The sequence below is a fragment of the Helianthus annuus genome, chromosome 2 (assembly GCF_002127325.2).
Source record: "Helianthus annuus cultivar XRQ/B chromosome 2, HanXRQr2.0-SUNRISE, whole genome shotgun sequence".
Lineage (NCBI taxonomy): Eukaryota > Viridiplantae > Streptophyta > Magnoliopsida > Asterales > Asteraceae > Helianthus > Helianthus annuus.
In genome coordinates this window covers 94,133,028-94,150,603 of record NC_035434.2, presented here as the reverse complement: position 1 = coordinate 94,150,603, position 17,576 = coordinate 94,133,028, and the positions used below count along the sequence as shown (strand labels likewise).

General features: G+C 38.7%; 1 non-coding gene across 1 annotated transcript; it reads left to right on the top strand.

Annotated features, from left to right (window-relative positions):
* The first annotated feature begins 723 nt into the window (after positions 1 to 723).
* On the top strand, positions 724 to 801 carry LOC118490057. The gene has a single exon (XR_004888063.1). It is a non-coding gene; the product is annotated as a small nucleolar RNA snoR14 (small nucleolar RNA).
* The last annotated feature ends 16,775 nt before the right edge of the window (positions 802 to 17,576 follow it).

Genomic DNA, 17,576 nt, shown 5'->3' with positions numbered 1-17,576 from the left:
CGAAGAAAATCCCAAAGAGCCTGAAAAACCAGCTACAGAGAATCCAGCGGAAACAACTGAAGAATGAGAAAACAAGTATGCAACGATCTAGGGGGGATATTGTTGGAACTTTTGAGATCGTTCATACTTGTGCTGGATTAGTTTTATAGTGGTTTGTAGCTAATTTAATAGTATAGGGGCTTATTTTGTAATTCTATAGAATTAGGATTCCTGACCTAGTGTAGTTAAGATTCCAGCAAATTTATAAATTTGCTGGCTAGTCAATAACACTATATATAGCCCTTGTATTGTAACCACTTCAAGCTTTTGGCTCTCTTAATGAATATTGGTGTTGTTTACATTCAATCATTGTTCTTGTGCTCTAATCTGATATCCAAGGTGCTCTACTGATTTATATTATTGTTTGGATTCAATACAACACTTGGTGTATTCATTAATCCATTAGCTTCACCTTCATCTTTGATCATTCTTAACTTTTCATAGTTCAAACACTTAATCAATAGGTGTTTTGGGCTTAAACAACCAACCACTGTGATCCGGATTGATATTGGGATCTACACACATGTGGCTCTCAATTTGGAGCATATTAAGCTAGTCAACACATCTATCAAGGAGATCAGTGTGTTTCAGATTATAAACCAGTGACTTGGGAAGGACTTTGTAATTCCTTCTGATGTGAACTTGGTAGTTGTACAACAGGTACATCATATGAGAAAGAAGATCATTGAGTGATGATAGAATTCAATGGTTTGTTGATCCACTGACAAATTTTCTCATTGAATCCTGACATGTTCTGATAGCTTAACTTTTATGAATTTCGTTCATTACTATTTGAAATTGATTTGTGTTTTTTGTTACGGCATGTTGTCACTCTTTGGTGCAAGATTCAATCGATTTGTGCTTTTAGTTTACTAGATCTATTTCATTTGCATGGATTCACTCAAGGATCCAAAAAGAGAAAAGGTGTCCATGCCATTATTCTCACTGCCCTATGGTGTTTGTGGTGTATGCGAAACGATGTCCTTTCCGAAGGTGGTAGGAGGAAGTCAAAGCAATGATAGAGATTGTTCATCGTTTTCAACGTAAGCTGATTTGGTGAATTGTTTTCTGTTCTTGTTGGTGTTGGTTTTTCGCTAGATAATTTCGGTAGCTGTAATGTTTTTTTAATCACCTTGCTTTGCTTGGGTTTTAATAAGATTTGCCGGATCCAAGGGGCTTTACATATTTCCCCCTCCTAAGCTTCTTTATTACATATTTACCCAAACCATAAAATCAATTACATATTTCCCCTCCCTAACTGATATATATTACATATTTCCCCTTTTCATTAAAATGACTCTTATTTATGACTATTTTACCCTTAATGAACTAGTAAATGAATATTTACATATTTCCCCATTCTGATATGTAAAATCAATTACACATTTACCCAATTTATATAACTTTATTATTAAAATCATGACTAATTTTGGGTCTTTTTTATCATCTTCATATTATGTGCATTTCTAAAACATGGTCTGTGTGTAGGAATTGTGTGTTAAATGGCACAATATCCATCCAAAATAGTTATCAAAACATTAAAATAAGAGGTAAAGCTATAAATCTATATGTGCATGTACATGCACAGTACATGTGCGTGTTTGGCAACCTATTTACCTGAGTGCCTACCATGTCATGTCCAAATAGTAATCAAATCCAAAGTTGACTAAAACCAAAAATTACAAACTGTAACTAGATTCCGTTCAAAAATAATTTCCATTCAAAAAACATAAATTCCATTCATAATAAATACGATACCAAAAATTCGAAATCAACCGCTCATCTTTGACTAATTACTTTCACGTCTTTTTTTGTATTTTTTCCTCGTCCCCTTTTACTTGTTGAGACTTGTTGTTGAGTAGGATCTTCAGGTGCTGAGTTTTTGCATGTCTTTTCACGGTGTCCATACTCACCACATCGTGGACATTTTTGTCATTTTTTAGGCTCATCACCTGGCCTAATTCTGTTCTATCTTGGTCTCCCAGGTGGACGTTTGATTGCAGGTGGGTATATCTTCTCCTCGTTATCTATATGCACCCATTGTCCTTTGTAGGCATTGGAGCAACTTCTAAAGCATAAGCTAATGTAAACTTCTCAATAGTATAAAATGGATCAACATACATGTCCCAGTTAACATCCCTTGTGAAAATAAATAAAGCTGTTGCATGCACACACGGAAAACCTTTTACCTGCCAAACCCGACAAGTACGCTTTCTCTCATCAAGGGAAACCTCTCAACGCTAGTCCTCGTATTTCACCTTAACTCGATTTTCACCACTTCTACAAATTTCATATGCACCCAATTTCTACATACAACATTCAAAATATTAAAAAATCGTTAACCTACAATATATTTGAAATATAAAAAAAGGAACATTATACGAACCTTAGAGATTTTGTCGAGGTAAGTCTTAGTTTTAGGTACTAAGGTATCCTTCCATTTTTTTGAAAGCCTCTTTTTTTTGTCAAATCGTACCATAATCTTCTCTCTAATGGAATCAAGTAATTCAAGAACCGGTTTATAACGCACCTCACCTATCCACGCATTAAATGACTCCGAAATATTATTTGTAACATAGTTACACTTTGATGTCTCCCCAAACCTACAACGACTCCATATCTTATTGTGATTCTCATTAAGATAAGTAAGTGCATCTTTACTTGCTCCAGCAATTTCATTTAATAGTCGATCATGCTCGTTTACACATTAGGTCTTTGCAGCTCGCCATAAATTTCTTGTGAATAAATCACCACGAAAACGCTTCTTGAAATTACTAAATAAGTGCCTAATGCACTCTCTATGCTCAACATTAGGGTAAACTTGTGTAATTGCAATGTCTAGACCCTTTTGCATATCTGATGATATAACTAGTCCATTAGGCGTACCGATTGCTTTCTTAAGTAACTCAAGAAACCATATCCATGAGTTCTTGTTTTCAGATTCAAGTACACCATAAGCCACCGGAAAAATAGAATTGTTACCATCAACACTATTAGCAGCAACTAGTACCCCATTAATTAAGACATCCCTATCGCATTTCAACTTATCTCTAACTACACTTGCAACCCATCCTTGTGTTGCCACCTTATTAGCACCTTTGTTGCTTCTAGTACAAGAATGTGGTTCGACCAATTTCTTAACCTACAGAATTTTAATAAAACGTACATTTTATTAAAAAATATTATTAGATTCTAATTTAAAATTAGTTATATCAATACACTTACCTTAAATGAAATTCCGTCTTGCATAACAGAAGCATGTATCCTCCATTTGCATTGTAAGTCACTACACCTTGTTGTGACCCGTGTAGGTTCACTTTTCTCACTAAAGTATGCAAATTCATTCATGATTGCATAATGGGACAACGCTCTTCTAAACTCTACCACATTTTCAAACGTGGAGTTAACTTTAATAGTTCCATTCTTGCTGCTAACAGTTACCGGTTCGGAACTTGCACGCCCAACTTCATCATCTGTACTAAAAGTTACTGATTCATCCTCCTCATCTTCTTCATCATGAGCATCATCCGATTCCCTATAAAAAAACATTTTTAAAATGTATCTAAACATATTTAAAATGCATCTAAACCAAAATTTACCTTTCTTGCACCGAGCTTGGCTCGACATTATTATTCATCGTCACATAAATGGTTAATTCTTTCTCAACTCCGTACATACTAAGCATCAATTTAAAGTTGTCATTCGAATCAACCTTCACAAATTTTTGCTTAGTAGCGTATTTGTCGATATAAAAAATCGAAAAGGATAGCTCCGGATCCGGAGGATAATGAGTGGCAACCTCTTCATTCAAATTACCAAAGTCGTATATGCAAGTGTCAATGTTAAGACATTTTTGAAAGCCAAAACAATAACGTTTTTTGTATGAGTTCTTAGCTAACCGAAAGTAACCTCCATATTTTAATTTTATCTTGTACTTAGTTGATCCTTGGCCAACAACATTCTCAAGCAATATTGGTGATTCTGCCTCATTCTTCCAAGTTGGTGTAAATGAATTATTTTCCATATCATCCATATCATCTTCCATAAAAAGCACCTGATTCATATACAATAAGACTTTAAACACATACGAGTTAAACGGTCCCTAAAATAAGACTTTAAACTGACGACACACATGTCACTGACATCAAAGAACCATCACCACATTCTTTTCTATTAGCATAACAAACAATTTTTAATTACTATCTTTTTCACCCTTTTTTGCCGTTAAAAAAAAGTATTACCTAACTCTACAAAAACTACGAGGGCAATAGTTGTTGGTTGAGACTGGTGGAAAAAGGCGGTTGGCCTTTTCCTCCTCTTTTTTTTTTTTTTTTAAATTTTACCTTTTTAAATTATTGGCTTACATGGGTGGCAAAGGATATAGTGTCACACATTTGTCTACCACTCCCCTATTGCCCAACAAATTTACGATTTTATAACGTATTAAAATTACGATTTTGCCATTAGTTCAAAATTATATTTTTACCCCTACTTAAAAATAACTTTACGCTTTTGCTCCAAGCTAAAAACTCCAATTTCGCCGTTGGTTGAAAATTAAGGTTTTGTCCCGTTTAAATTTACAGTTTTGCCATTAGTTTTTTTCTCCCAGCCAAGTTACGATTTTCCCCTCAACTTAAATTTACATTTTCTCCATCGTTTTTGTTTGTTTTCCTGGTTAAATTACAATTTTGCCCCCAGTATAAAATTACAGTCATGTATCTCATTGTTTTAGTTTTTTTTTAAACTGTGGTAGTGTTTTGTTTTAATTGGTTGCTCGGTGTAATTTTTATTCGTGTCAGGCGGCTGCCTGACACACGCTCATTTGTCCTAAAAAATTATAATTTTCCCCTAGTTTAAAATTTAGTTTTTCTATCTTTTTTGTCACACCCCGACCGCGTATAACATGCAACCGCGGCGGAAAACGTCGGGGAGTGTTGTGAACAGAATTAATTTGTTTCATAACCATGGCATACAAAGTTGTATTTTATTTATAAACAAGTGTAGTACATTGTTTCAAAACAAGAAATACCAAGTTCATAACATATTTATACTAGCCTATCTTCATTGTTAGGCTCTAAGGCACAGGTCCGCCCTAGTGTCGTGTTCATCCTCCTATGGAACAGCTCCTGAAAACACATGTGAAAGTAGGTACGTCAGCATAAAAATGCCTGTGAGATACATAGTTTTTGTGAAAATGGGATTCATGACTTGTGTTTAAAGAATGTTTAATAACAGTCAGTCATGGACCTTGTAATTTGTCTTGCTTTGTAAACCATTTAAAAAAAAAACGATAACATCAAATGATATGTATAGATAAGTGCAAGGTTAAACGAGTAACCAAGTAAAATGAGTTGAATATAATAAGTTGTTTTGTAAGACAATGTTTCATGAAAAGTATGTTATTTGTATAAAATGTTATATGTCTAAACTGAAATGATTTAGATAACGCTAAGATATGTAATATTATACAAACATTTATATATAGGAAGTACCAGCGGCGTATCCACCATGTTTGCATCATATTATATACTCCACGTTACCCGAACCATTTACCCAAACCAATCCATCATGTAAATTGTTCATGTATAAACCAAATGTCAAGTGTTATTGTGTAAACCATGTCAAATGTTTATGTTCAATGTAAACCACCAAATGTGTATGTCAATGTCAACGTGTTTATGTTCAATGTAAATCATGTAATGTGTAATCCCAAAATGTATCATGTATGGTAAGCGAAATGTATCAACTTAAACCATATGCACAAAACAAGTCGTTGAAGTAAAACGTGGTTTAAATCAACGTTATGTTCTGCGGAAAATGCATGCTCTATTGATATTAACATTTATGCGGTATTGTAAACTATGCATACATCCAAGCCTTGAGACTGCGGCGATAAACCCTTAAACAAATTAAAGGTTTATCTAAGTTATGTATATCGAATTCGGTCATTCCTTCCAGTCCTATCAAACCCAGGACTTCAGGAATGGGAGTTGTCAATTCCTATGGTACCACTACCTACTAACGAACGGCGTAGCTAATGTTAATGAATGTATTGTCCCATGTTAAACAAACCAAATGTCATAACAAAATGAAGGCATGTGATGTAAACAAGTGTACTAAGTATGCTAAGTAAACATACGAAGTAGAAATGTTCATGTAAATCAATGTGTCCATATGCTGAGTAAACATATGCAACAGAAATGTTCATGTAAATCAATGTGTCCATATGCTGAGTAAACATATGCAACAGAAATGTAATGTAAATCAATGTACTAAGTACGCACACAATGGGCATACATAGCATGAAATGTAATGAAATCGTGTACTATAATGTACTAACAACATAGCAGGCATATGATGTGAAAACATGGAAAGCATGAATATAACAGATAGGCACATGTGTTTCACCCCAAAACAGTTTAGAAAACAGTAAAAGAGGGGTTCAATGTACTCACCTGAGATTGCTTTGAGTTCCTTGTATAATAACCAGAAAATGCTAAAGATCACGGAATACCAACGACACCTAATAGGTAGCTTATGTTAATATACCGGACCAAATCGGAAGGATTGGACAGTACGCGGGTTCGAAAACCAAACGAGTATGGAGACTCGTGTAATATGGTTTAACAAAGCCTACATACTAAAATGAAACTTAACCTAAGTGCTTACGGTCCATCACGACCCGTTGAGGTAGCTTATGCCACCCTAACGCGTCATTCGCGTAGAACGCGTATGGAATGCCTAACATCGTGACCACAAGGTATAACCTCGGAAGGTTATAGCTATGGTCACCTAATGTGTTTGGTCAGGTCCTAATGACCGACCAAATGGGTCGGGTTCGAAAGGATAAGCGATGGTTTAGATCGCTTACCTTACGACCCTATATAAGCACTATACTAAACGTGACGAGCTAAGCATGTTAGAACATGCTTAACTAAGTTTGAAAACAGGTTTGACATCAAAACAAACGGCTTTGATGCCCACGAGTAGTTTGGTTACAAAATATGCAAGAATGCACATTTTGGCCGAAACTACGACTCGTTACTGAGCCTAGATAACGTGGTGATCAGTAGGTATGGTCACTATGGACCATAACCATCGTGATCACGCTCACGTTATGAAGTTCCATGAACTTCGCATCGACCATAAGCTGGTCAATGCAGAAAGTCAACAAAACGTTGACTTTCGGACTCGAAAAGCGAATAAAAGAGCGAAAGAAGACTTACGGAGGGTCCCCGAGTGCTAATCTAGATCAAATAGCTCAGGTATGAAACAATGGTTCCAACTTAGAGCTTTAGATCTGATTCTTGTGGGTTTTTACACAAAAGGGGGGGGGGTATTTATAGGAAAAGTGGAACCGTTAGGATCGTTTATCGAATATCGTGCCGCGATCTCGAGCGTACACTTGTCAAATTCTTGTGGTAAGTCAGAAATTGCCCCTTGGCTCTTGATTAGGTGAAAGGGCATTGCCTCTTGATCGAACGAAAGGCCAAACTGCATTAAATGCAGAATATTTTCTGTCAGACACCCTCACGCGCCCCGCGTAAGGATTTGGTAAATCCTTACGCGCCCCGCCTAAGGTTCCCAGATCAGAATTTACAATTTTGGTCCCTGCACTTCAGAAACACGTATTTTGGCCCATTTTTGGCACGTTTAAGCCCCGTTAACCTCATTTCAAGGCTCTAAGATGAAGTTAAAGTGTAGGGGACTTGAAATATGCTCAAAAATATTCCGAATGTCGGTTCGTTTGGCCGTACGATCGCGATGTTCGCTTAATTACGACGGAATGCGCATAAGCGCGAAAGACGATCCAAATGACGCGACGGATGGATTTTTCTCATGCCAAACACTAAGGCATAATATAAGGGTGCTTACATAAATTTTTGGATGTCCGGATGTATTCAGAACGTAAGTTATGCGCAAAAGTGCAAACTTGTGCACTTTTTGACACTTTTAGCCCCTGAATGATCCAAAAGTTTGTTTTAGCATACCAAACCCCTCAAAGCCTATTTCTAAGCTATGTAAAGGATATTTATGGTATGTTTAACTTATGGACATGTTCCAGAATGTTCGTTACAGTTCAAATTGGCATACTTTCGCAGTTTGTCAAGTTTAGTCCCTGTAAGCGAATTAACTTGTTTTTGCTATACCAAAGCCTTCAAAACTTATTTCTAAGTTATGTAAAGGTTATTTAAGGTATGTTGAGTATATGTTGATGTTCCGGAGTATTTGTCGCATTAAACTGAGTACGTTTACGCACCAGTTTGCGTATAACTCTCTAGAAAGCGATGTAGAGTTTGAAATTGAGCAAAAGTTAAAACATGAAAAATGTAAAACACAACCAAACAAACATTGGGATCAAATAACATTATTTTATTGATAATAGAACTGTTCATGATGATTACAAGCACAAATGTTACAGTCTCCCCAACTTGTGGAAATTTCGTCCCGAAATTTATTTAGAGGAGACTCGTGGAAAGAGATGCGGATATTTTGCCTTCATTTGATCTTCGCGTTCCCAAGTAAACTCGGGTCCACGTTTAGATTCCCAACGAACCTTGACCAAAGGAATGCGCTTGCGTTTAAGCCACTTGACTTCACGTTCCATGATTTCTACCGGTTTCTCAACAAACTTCAGTGTTTTATCAACACGAATTTCGTCAAGCGGTATGTGGAGGTTTTCATCAGCTAAACACCTCTTGAGATTGGACACGTGAAAGGTTGGATGAACATTTCCAAGTTCAGGAGGTAACTCAAGTCTGTAGGCTACTTTACCGATTCTTTCGACGATCTTGAATGGTCCAACATATCTAGGTGCAAGTTTTCCTTTCTTTCCAAATCTGATCACACCTTTCCAAGGTGAGACCTTAAGTAATACACGATCACCGACTTGAAAATCCAAGGGTTTGCGTTTTAGGTCCGCGTAATTCTTCTGACGGCTTCTAGCTGTCTGAAGGTTATCACGTACTTTCTTTACCTTTTCTGTTGTCTCTAGAATGATGGCAGGTCCAGTAAGCTGAGCCTCACCGATCTCATTCCAGCAGACTGGTGAACGACATTTTCGACCATAGAGAGCCTCGAAAGGAGCCATGTTGATGCTGGAGTGATAACTTTTGTTGTAGGAGAATTCAATCAACGTAAGATGTGAATCCCAACTACCACCAAAGTCGATCACACAAGCTCTAAGCATATCCTCCAGTGTCTGGATTGTTCTTTCAGATTGACCATCCGTTTGCGGATGATAAGCTGTGCTCAGATTAAGTTGAGACCCCATAGCAGATTGCATGGTTCTCCAAAAATGAGAAGTGAAACGAGCATCTCTGTCAGAAATGATGCTCAAAGGAACACCATGTCTAGCTACAATTTCATCCACGTAGATTTGAGCAAGTTTGTCAGCCGAATAATCCTCACGGATTGGCAAGAAATGCGCTGATTTAGTAAGACGATCAACGATTACCCAGATGGCATCGTGACCTTTCTTTGTGCGCGGGAGTTTAGTAATGAGATCCATAGTAATGTTTTCCCATTTCCAAACTGGGATCTCTGGTTGCTCTAATAAACCAGAAGGACGCTGGTGCTCAGCCTTAACTTTAAGACAAGTAAGGAATTTTGATTACATATAAGGCAATGTCTTTCTTCATACCAGGCCACCAATACTGAATACGAAGATCCTTATACATCTTATCTGAGCCAGGATGAATGGAATAACGAGACTTATGGGCTTCATCCATAAGCAAAGTACGAAGATTATCTTGGCTTGGGACCCACAAGCGATCCATGAAATAATATGATCCATTGTCCTTCAGTTCTAGGGCAGGAGTTATGTGATAAGGAAATTCCTTATCCATCAAACCTTGTGAAACACAAGCTTGTTGAGCCTGAGATATACGGGCTTGGATATCGGTTTGAATAACAGATTGGACACGTACACAATGAAGCTTAGTACGTTCCTTGCGACTCAATGCATCGGCTACGACATTCGCCTTACCAGGATGGTAGCGAATCTCGCAGTCGTAGTCGTTTAGGAGTTCAACCCAACGTCTTTGCCTCATGTTGAGTTCTTTCTGGTTGAAGATGTGTTGAAGACTCTTGTGGTCAGTGAAAACCACACATTTTGTACCGTACAAGTAGTGTCTCCAAATCTTAAGAGCGAAGACAACTGCACCCAACTCAAGATCATGAGTGGTGTAGTTTTTCTCATGTATCTTCAACTGCCTTGATGCGTATGCTATGACTTTGTTTCTTTGCATTAGGACGCAGCCGAGACCTAATTTAGATGCGTCACAATAAACGACGAAATCATCATTGCCCTCAGGCAATGTTAGGACAGGTGCGTTGCAAAGCTTTTGTTTCAAAGTCAGAAACGCTTCCTCTTGTTTGACTCCCCAATCAAATGGCTTGTTCTTCTGAGTTAGAGCAGTTAGAGGAACTGCAATCTTTGAGAAATTCTCAATGAAGCGACGGTAATAACCCGCCAGACCAAGAAAAGAACGAACTTCAGTAGGGGTAGTAGGAGTATCCCAATCCTTAATCGCACTGATCTTGGAGGGATCTACATGAATACCTTGTTCGTTGACAATATGTCCCAAGAATTGAACCTCTTTAAGCCAGAATTCACACTTGGAGAATTTGGCGAAAAGTTGCTCTTTCTTTAGGAGTTCCAAAGTAAGACGAAGATGTTGTTCATGATCAGCTCGCGTCTTAGAATATATCAAAATGTCATCAATAAAAACAATGATGAACTTATCCAAATAAGGCTTGCAGACCCTATTCATCAAGTCCATGAAAACAGCAGGAGCATTAGTCAAACCAAATGGCATGACTGTGAACTCATAATGTCCATAGCGAGTACGGAACGCTGTCTTGGGAATATCTTCTTCATGCACACGGAGTTGATGATATCCAGATCGTAGGTCAATCTTTGAAAAATAAGAAGCGCCTTGCAATTGATCAAAGAGATCATCAATGCGAGGTAGGGGATATCGATTCTTGATGGTGAGCTTGTTAAGCTCACGATAATCGATACACATCCTAAAAGATCCATCCTTCTTCTTTACAAAGAGAACGGGAGCACCCCAGGGTGAAAAGCTAGGACGGATAAAACCTTTGTCGGAGAGTTCCTGCAGCTGTTTAGATAATTCTTGCATCTCTGACGGTGCAAGACGGTATGGAGCTCTGGCAATGGGATTTGCACCAGGTACGAGATCAATACGGAACTCAACTTGGCGTGCTGGGGGTAGACCAGGTAACTCTTCAGGAAAAACTTCAGAATAATCCCGAACGACAGGAATATCTGAAATAGTCTTACCCTTGCCTTTATCTGCTGTGACATGTGCTAAGAAAGCCACATAGTGCTTTCGCAGATATTTCTGAGCTTTAAAACATGACATGAGTTTGAGACCACCGGCAGGCTTCTCACCATGAACCTGTAGGATCTCGCCCGTCGACAGTGGTACACGAACAATCTTCTCAGAACAAACTATCTCTGCGCGATGCTTGGATAACCAATCCATTCCCACTATAACGTCGAAGCTTCCAAGTTGCATTGGCGTGAGGTCAATCGAAAAAATATGGTCGTTAAGGTTCAACTGGCAGTTGCGTAGAACAGAATTAAGAACAATGGGTTCACCACTGGCAACCTCTACTGTCAAAGGTTTACCTAGTTTCGTTCTAGACACGCGAAGCATTGTCTCAAAAGACAATGACACAAAGCTCTTGTCGGCACCCGAATCAAAAAGAACAGATGCTGGCTGATTATTAATAAAGAACGTACCGTTCACCACCTCGTTGTCTGCTTGTGCTTCTTGTGCATTCATGTTGAAGACTCGACCTCGAGCCGGTGCCGGATTCTGGTTTGCATTCTGGTTCTGGTTGACTAGTCTTGGACACCGATTTCTATAGTGGGTCAGATCCCCACAATTATAACATGCACCTGGTGGGTAGTTTGGTCGTGCAGCCTGACCCTGTTGCTGAGCAACCTGTTGAGCAGGGTTCTGGACTGCGTGATTCTGAGCAAACCGACAAACATCGGTAAGATGACCCGACTTCCCACAGTTAGTACAGAAACGGCACTGATATTGTGGCTGGTGGTGACTGTTGCATCGATTGCACAAAGGTGCACTTCCTGAATAGGGTTTCTTGGGAGGCTGTGCGGCTTGGTTGGGAGCTGCCTGGTTAGCTTGGGCAGTCACAGCAAAATTTTGGGAAGCCTTACGCTTCCTTGACCCCCTTGAGGAACCAGAATCCTTTCCCTTCTTGTTCTGACCTTTCTTACCATCTTCCTTGTCAGCTGATTGTTTCTTGCCCTTGTCACCCTTCCTGTGTAGCTTATTCTTCCGAATCTGCGACTCAGTTAGTGTCGCTGATAACTCGATTGCCTGACGGAGTGTGGTAGGGTTGCTACCAGTAAGGATGTCTTGTACTGAGTCAGGTAGGCCGTCGATGTACCTTTCGATGGCCTTATCGAGTGGGGTAACCATAGTCGGGCAAAGAAGACTCAACTCCTCAAACCTATCCGTATAAGCCCTGTGCTCGCCACTATCTTGCTTCAAAACATCAAATTCTTTCTCCAACGCTCGTTGTTCATGACGAGGACAAAACTCCCTCATCATAAGAGCTCTCAGTTCAGCCCATGTCTGAGCTAGAGCAACTTCTGCACCTTGATCTCTCATAACTCCATTCCACCACGTAAGAGCCCTCTTCTGAAACACGCTTGAAGAAAACTCGACTTTGCGATTGTCAGGACACTGCACATGTCGGAAAGTGTTCTCGATGCTCTCGAACCACTGAAGAAGCCCAGTTGCTCCCTCACAACCACTAAACTTGAGTGGCTTAGCCGAGCTAAAATCCTTGTATTTGCATGTACCATTGTTGTTGTTGTTGGCCTGGTTCCATTAAGCAAAGAGATTCGGAAATTGAGCAGCCATCTGCTGCGCAATAATCTCCGCCAGTTCGGCAGTCGCTATCTGGTTGTCGCGTCGAGGAGGCATTCTAGAAGAGAAAAACATGAAATGAAACGAGTGAGATGATTGGATGAAGAGAATGAGATGAAGCAAAATCAACAAAAGCAAAGATGGCGGTTATGCATCGCAAAGCAAATAAGCGACATGAAATGTCTAGTCAAAGTAAATGGGTCAGGATTAGTGTATCGCGAAGACATGCTCGCCTATAAGTGAACACTCACCCCAAGAGTTCCCAGGTAAGAGTGACTGGTCCGATTATGTGGATTTGTACGAACACTCTAGCCTTAGACAGAAAACCCAGGGTACAGGCATTCACTCTTCCAGTTCGCACGTGTTCACACTATTAACCCAAAACTTTGACGGGATTTTTGAAATCCAAAGAGGGTCAAAACCATATAACAGAGGGTTCAAAACCTTATAACAGAGGGTTCAAAACCTAGTAATCAATCATCCTAGAATAGATGATTAATTTTCAAAGCGGATTCGGAACCGAAGTTCCCGTTGTGGTTATCACCTAAGGATAGGTGATGTGCATGTTTTAAACTCTAAACACAAGATAACTTGTGTTAGGGTCCTAGAAAGTTATAGTCTAGGTCAAAGCATTACTAATAACCTAATTCCCTATAACCATTGGCTCTGATACCAACTCTTCTGTCACACCCCGGCCGCGTATAACATGCAACCGCGGCGGAAACGCCGGGGAGTGTCGTGGACAGAATTAAATTGTTTCATAACCATGGCATACAAAGTTGTATTTTATTTATAAACAAGTGTAGTACATTGTTTCAAAACAAGAAATACCAAGTTCATAACATATTTATACTAGCCTATCTTCATTGTTAGGCTCTAAGGCACAGGTTCGCCCTAGTGTCGTGTTCATCGTCCTATGGAACAGCTCCTGAAAACACATGTGAAAGTAGGTACGTCAGCATAAAAATGCCTGTGAGATACATAGTTTTTGTGAAAATGGGATTCATGACTTGTGTTTAAAGAATGTTTAATAACAGTCAGTCATGGACCTTGTAATTTGTCTTGCTTTGTAAACCATTTAAAAAAAAACGATAACATCAAATGATATGTATAGATAAGTGCAAGGTTAAACGACTAACCAAGTAAAATGAGTTGAATATAATAAGTTGTTTTGTAAGACAATGTTTCATGAAAAGTATGTTATTTGTATAAAATGTTATATGTCTAAACTGAAATGATTTAGATAACGCTAAGATATGTAATATTATACAAACATTTATATATAGGAAGTACCAGCGGCGTATCCACCATGTTTGCATCATATTATATACTCCACGTTACCCGAACCATTTACCCAAACCAATCCATCATGTAAATTGTTCATGTATAAACCAAATGTCAAGTGTTATTGTGTAAACCATGTCAAATGTTTATGTTCAATGTAAACCACCAAATGTGTATGTCAATGTCAACGTGTTTATGTTCAATGTAAATCATGTAATGTGTAATCCCAAAATGTATCATGTATGGTAAGCGAAATGTATCAACTTAAACCATATGCACAAAACAAGTCGTTGAAGTAAAACGTGGTTTAAATCAACGTTATGTTCTGCGGAAAATGCATGCTCTATTGATATTAACATTTATGCGGTATTGTAAACTATGCATACATCCAAGCCTTGAGACTGCGGCGATAAACCCTTAAACAAATTAAAGGTTTATCTAAGTTATGTATATCGAATTCGGTCATTCCTTCCAGTCCTATCAAACCCAGGACTTCAGGAATGGGAGTTGTCAATTCCTATGGTACCACTACCTACTAACGAACGGCGTAGCTAATGTTAATGAATGTATTGTCCCATGTTAAACAAACCAAATGTCATAACAAAATGAAGGCATGTGATGTAAACAATTGTACTAAGTATGCTAAGTAAACATACGAAGCAGAAATGTTCATGTAAATCAATGTGTCCATATGCTGAGTAAACATATGCAACAGAAATGTTCATGTAAATCAATGTGTCCATATGCTGAGTAAACATATGCAACAGAAATGTAATGTAAATCAATGTACTAAGTACGCACACAATGGGCATACATAGCATGAAATGTAATGAAATCGTGTACTATAATGTACTAACAACATAGCAGGCATATGATGTGAAAACATGGAAAGCATGAATATAACAGATAGGCACATGTGTTTCACCCCAAAACAGTTTAGAAAACAGTAAAAGAGGGGTTCAATGTACTCACCTGAGATTGCTTTGAGTTCCTTGTATAATAACCAGAAAATGCTAAAGATCACGGAATACCAACGACACCTAATAGGTAGCTTATGTTAATATACCGGACCAAATCGGAAGGATTGGACAGTACGCGGGTTCGAAAACCAAACGAGTATGGAGACTCGTGTAATATGGTTTAACAAAGCCTACATACTAAAATGAAACTTAACCTAAGTGCTTACGGTCCATCACGACCCGTTGAGGTAGCTTATGCCACCCTAACGCGTCATTCGCGTAGAACGCGTATGGAATGCCTAACATCGTGACCACAAGGTATAACCTCGGAAGGTTATAGCTATGGTCACCTAATGTGTTTGGTCAGGTCCTAATGACCGACCAAATGGGTCGGGTTCGAAAGGATAAGCGATGGTTTAGATCGCTTACCTTACGACCCTATATAAGCACTATACTAAACGTGACGAGCTAAGCATGTTAGAACATGCTTAACTAAGTTTGAAAACAGGTTTGACATCAAAACAAACGGCTTTGATGCCCACGAGTAGTTTGGTTACAAAATATGCAAGAATGCACATTTTGGCCGAAACTACGACTCGTTACTGAGCCTAGATAACGTGGTGATCAGTAGGTATGGTCACTATGGACCATAACCATCGTGATCACGCTCACGTTATGAAGTTCCATGAACTTCGCATCGACCATAAGCTGGTCAATGCAGAAAGTCAACAAAACGTTGACTTTCGGACTCGAAAAGCGAATAAAAGAGCGAAAGAAGACTTACGGAGGGTCCCCGAGTGCTAATCTAGATCAAATAGCTCAGGTATGAAACAATGGTTCCAACTTAGAGCTTTAGATCTGATTCTTGTGGGTTTTTACACAAAAGGGGGGGGGTATTTATAGGAAAAGTGGAACCGTTAGGATCGTTTATCGAATATCGTGCCGCGATCTCGAGCGTACACTTGTCAAATTCTTGTGGTAAGTCAGAAATTGCCCCTTGGCTCTTGATTAGGTGAAAGGGCATTGCCTCTTGATCGAACGAAAGGCCAAACTGCATTAAATGCAGAATATTTTCTGTCAGACACCCTCACGCGCCCCGCGTAAGGATTTGGTAAATCCTTACGCGCCCCGCCTAAGGTTCCCAGATCAGAATTTACAATTTTGGTCCCTGCACTTCAGAAACACGTATTTTGGCCCATTTTTGGCACGTTTAAGCCCCGTTAACCTCATTTCAAGGCTCTAAGATGAAGTTAAAGTGTAGGGGACTTGAAATATGCTCAAAAATATTCCGAATGTCGGTTCGTTTGGCCGTACGATCGCGATGTTCGCTTAATTACGACGGAATGCGCATAAGCGCGAAAGACGATCCAAATGACGCGACGGATGGATTTTTCTCATGCCAAACACTAAGGCATAATATAAGGGTGCTTACATAAATTTTTGGATGTCCGGATGTATTCAGAACGTAAGTTATGCGCAAAAGTGCAAACTTGTGCACTTTTTGACACTTTTAGCCCCTGAATGATCCAAAAGTTTGTTTTAGCATACCAAACCCCTCAAAGCCTATTTCTAAGCTATGTAAAGGATATTTATGGTATGTTTAACTTATGGACATGTTCCAGAATGTTCGTTACAGTTCAAATTGGCATACTTTCGCAGTTTGTCAAGTTTAGTCCCTGTAAGCGAATTAACTTGTTTTTGCTATACCAAAGCCTTCAAAACTTATTTCTAAGTTATGTAAAGGTTATTTAAGGTATGTTGAGTATATGTTGATGTTCCGGAGTATTTGTTGCATTAAACTGAGTACGTTTACGCACCAATTTGCGTATAACTCTCTAGAAAGCGATGTAGAGTTTGAAATTGAGCAAAAGTTAAAACATGAAAAATGTAAAACACAACCAAACAAACATTGGGATCAAATAACATTATTTTATTGATAATAGAATTGTTCATGATGATTACAAGCACAAATGTTACATTTTTTTAGCAAAAATATGATAATGGTTGACTCAATGTAATTTTTTTGAGATCGTGTTATGAGTGGTATGTGCAAGTAACAAAAACACAGACATATATAACAGGGAGAAAAAAATCGGCTTAGTGCCCCGCAACGCGGGCGGGGCAAACACTAGTAACAAACAAATGCAATCCACATGTGTTTGCATTCAAAGCAACCATCAATAAAAGCTATAGTCTACCCTATTTACCTTAAGCATGTGATCTCCACATGGGTATGTCTATAATAAGTATGGTTGGGTTGTCTCTACGAATAGGATCAGGAACAAAATCGATGAAGAAAAAAAACACACAAGCATAATCGATTGTATAATACATTGTTTTTCGATGAGCAGAAGATACATAC